The sequence below is a fragment of the Carlito syrichta genome, unplaced genomic scaffold (assembly GCF_000164805.1).
Source record: "Carlito syrichta isolate Samal-C Ts95f unplaced genomic scaffold, Tarsius_syrichta-2.0.1 Scaffold309498, whole genome shotgun sequence".
Lineage (NCBI taxonomy): Eukaryota > Metazoa > Chordata > Mammalia > Primates > Tarsiidae > Carlito > Carlito syrichta.
The window spans coordinates 59,919-63,917 of record NW_007253594.1 but is presented as its reverse complement, the minus strand read 5'-3'; the positions used below and the strand labels follow the sequence as shown (position 1 = coordinate 63,917).

Genomic DNA, 3,999 nt, shown 5'->3' with positions numbered 1-3,999 from the left:
CTTCTGATTGAGAGACCCAAGAGATTAAAAAAAAACAAAACAAAACACTCTAAGAGAACTATTACTATATGAATTCCTACCCCACGTTCACTGTATTTGTTTGCAGTGTTTGTACTTAGAATTTTGTTAAGTTTAATTTTTGTTTGTCTCATAAAATAACCGATTGCTTCCGCAACTGCTGCTAGCAGTATGTGAATGTCAAGTAATAAACCCCTCCCGGACATTTCTTTGCTTAGCCTGCCTGCTGACATTCCACTCTGCTCATTTAGCAGCTCCCCCATCAATCACAGGTAGCTGAGTGGACCAGACCAATCCCAAGTGCCTCCGTACCCATTAGGAGAAATTACCCTATCATGTAAAAACAAGTTTAAAGTTCTTTCCCCTCCCTCTGTAATGCTATATAAAAACTGCTTGCCATGCTGGATTGGGCTTTTGTCCCTGAAGCTGCTGCTTCGGGCATGAGCCCAGACTCGAGCCTGCATAAAGACCCTTGTGTATTTGCATCAGAGCTGGCTCTTTGTTGGTCTCTCGGATTCTGAAATTTGGGTTTAACACTGATATTCAGGTGAAAGAACTGGAGAAGCGTGCCTCAGGCCAGGCTTTTGAGCTTATTCTCAGCCCTCGGTCAAAAGAATCTGTTCCAGAATTTCCCCCTTCCCCTCCAAAGAAGAAGGATCTTTCCCTAGAGGAAATTCAGAAGAAATTAGAAACTGCAGAAAAAGACACAAGTCCCATGAAGCGGAAGTCTTGAAGCAGCTTGCTGAGAAACGAGAGCATGAGAAAGAAATGCTCCAGAAAGCAATAGAGGAAAACAACTTAAGTAAAATGGCAGAGGAGACGCTGACACACTAGATGGAAGTTAACAAAGAGAACTGAGAGGCACAAATGGCTGCCAGACTGGAGCATTTGTGAGAGAAGGATAAGCACATTGAGGAAGTGTGAAAGAACAAAGAATCCAAAGATCCTGCTGATGAGACTAAAACTGACTAATTTGTTCAGAAAACTGACTTTCTCCCCCTCTCCTTCCTAAGTATCCAAAGACTGTACTGGCCAGTGTCATTTTATTTTTTCCCTCCTGACAAACGTTCTAGAAGCTGATGTAGGATTGAATAGGTAGAGCCAGACTGTAAGATGTTGTTTTAGGGGCTAAAGGGGAGAAACTGAAAGTGTTTTACTCTTTTTCTAAACTGTTGGTCTTTCTAATGTAGCTATTTTTCTTGTTGCATCTTTTCTACTTCAGTGCACTTGGTGTACTGGGTTCATGGCTAGTACTGCATTGGCTCTGTAAAAACATATTTGTGAAAAGAGTATGTAGTGACTTCTTTTGAACTGTTAGATGCTAAATATCTGTTCACTTTTCAATCCCAATTCTGTCCCAATCTTACCAGAAGCTACTGAACTTGAATGGTAATAAAACTGTACAGTGCTGTTAAAAAAATTATTTATTTTGTTTATTTCAACAGCTTTGGGGGTACAAATAGTTTTTTTCTGGGGTTTAGTTGTACTCACCCCTCCACCTGAGCACATTGTAACAGACAGATGATTTTTTTGTCCATCCATCTCTTCCCCCACCAATTCTCCAGTGTCCATTATATCATTCTCTAAGTCTTTGCAGATCCTTAGTGTAGCTCTTACTTTGAAGAGCATTTGTTACTTGGTTTTCTGTTCCTGAGTTCACTTAGGATGATGTTTTCTAATCCCACCCAAGTAGCTGCAAAAAGACATTATTTTATTCTTTTAGATGGCTAAATAGTATTTCATGGTGTTTATATACCACATTTCCATTATTCACTGATTGGTTGATGGGCATTTAGGTTGATTCCACATCTTTGCAATTGTGAATTGTGCGATGATGAATATGTGAGTTCAGGTGCCTTTTTTATATAACAATCTCTGTTCCTTTGGTAAGATACCTGCTAGTAGGATTACTGGATCAAATGATCCATCTACTTTTAATTCTTTGAGAAATTTCCATACTGATTTTCGTAGAGGAAATGGTCACACTCCCACCGACAGTGTATAAGTATTCCCTTTTCTCCACATCTGTGCCAGCATCCATTGTGTTTTGATTTTTTAAAATAATGGCCATTCTGACTGGTATAAGATGTTATCTCACTGTGGTTTTGATTTGCATTTCCCTATTAGTGATGTTGAGTATTTTTTCACATGTTTGTTTGTCATTTGTATATCTTCTTTTGAGAGATGACTGTTTATGTTATTTGCCCACTTTTTACTGGGATTATTTATGGGTTTTTTTTTTTTCTGATTTGTTTGAGTTTTTTGGTAGATCCTTTGTTAGATGTGTAGTTTGCAAATACCTTCTCCCATTCTGTAGGCTGCCTATTTGTTCTGTTGAGTATTTCTTTTGCTGTGTGGGAGTTTTTTAGTTTAAAGTCCCACTTGTTTATTTTTGTTGCATTTCCTTTTGGGATTTTAGCCATAAACACTTTGATGAGGCCGATATCCAGAAGAGTTTTTCTTAGGTATGCTTCTAGGATTTTAATGGTTTCAGGTTGGACACTAGGTTTTTAATTATCTTGAGCTAACTTTTGTATATGGGGAGAGATCGTGGTCAAGTTTCATTTTTCTGCATGTAGCTATACAGTTTTCCCAGCATCATTTGTTGAATAGAATGTCCTTTCCTTTGTATATGTTTTTGTCTACTTTGTCAAAGATCTGTTGGTTGTAATTATTTGGGTTTATTTCTGAATTTTGTATTCTGTTCCACTGGTTCATGTGTCTGCTCTTGTACCAGTACCATGCTGTTTCGGTTACTACAGCCTTGTAGTATAATTTGAAGTCAGGAAATGTGATGCCTCCAGAAAAGAAGACTTTGCTCTTTTTGCTTAGGATTGTTTGGGCTATTCTGGCTCTTTTTTGGTTCCATATGAATTTTAAGATTGTTTTTCTAATTCTGTGAAAAATGATGGTGGTAGTTTGATAGGGATTGCAGTAAATCTGTGGATCACCTTGGGTAATATGGTCATTTTAACAATATTGATTCTTCTAATTTATGAGCATGGGATGTTTCTCCATTTGTGTCCTTTACAATTTTTTCATCAGAGTTTTGTAGTTCTCCTTGTAGAGATTTTTCACCTCTTTATTCAAATATATTCCTAGGTATCTTAGTTTTTTGACTGCTATTGTAAATGGTGGAATTAAATTCTTACTTTTATTGTCATCTTTGTCACTATTGGTGTCTAGCAGTGCTACTGATTTGTGTGTGTTGATTTTGTATCCTCAAACTTTACCAAGTTTATTTATCAAGTTCATGCTCTTTTAAAGGAGTCTGTAGGATTCTCTAGGTATAAGATCATATCATTGGCATACAGCGATAGTTTGATATATTCTTTTTGTGTTTGGATACACTTTATTTCTGTTTCTTGTCTGATTGCTCTGGCTAGGATTTTCAGTACTATGTTGAATAGTAATGATGGAAGTGGGCATTTTTGCCTTGTTCCAGTTCTGAGGGGGAATGTATTCAACTTTTCTCCATTTAGGATGACATTGGCTGTGGGTTTGGAGTATATGGATTTTCTATTTTGGGAAATATTCCCTGTATGTCTATTTTGCTGAGGGTTCTTATTATGAAGGGATGCTGGATTTTATCAAATGCTTTTTCTGTGTCTATTGAAATGATCATATAGCTTTTGTTTTTAATTTTATGTATTGGATCATGTTTATTGACTTGCATATGTTGAACTACGCTTGCATGCTTGAGATAAAACCCACTTGGTTATGATGAATTTTTTTTTTATATGCTATTGAAATCAGTTTGCTAATATTTTATTGAGACTTTTCATGCTTATGCTCGTATGGGATATTGGTCTGTAGTTTTATTTTTTTGTTGTGTGTTTTTCTGCTTTTGTCTCAGAGTTATACTGTTTTGTAGAATGAGTTAGGGAGGATTCTTTCCTCTTCAATCTTGTGGAATAGCCTCAATAAAATTGATACCAGTTCTTCTTTAAACATTTGGTAGAATTCAGCCGTAAGTCCATC

General features: G+C 36.7%; 1 pseudogene; it reads left to right on the top strand.

The window, feature by feature from the left end:
• The first annotated feature begins 529 nt into the window (after positions 1–529).
• LOC103269825 lies at positions 530–990 on the top strand (annotated as a pseudogene).
• The last annotated feature ends 3,009 nt before the right edge of the window (positions 991–3,999 follow it).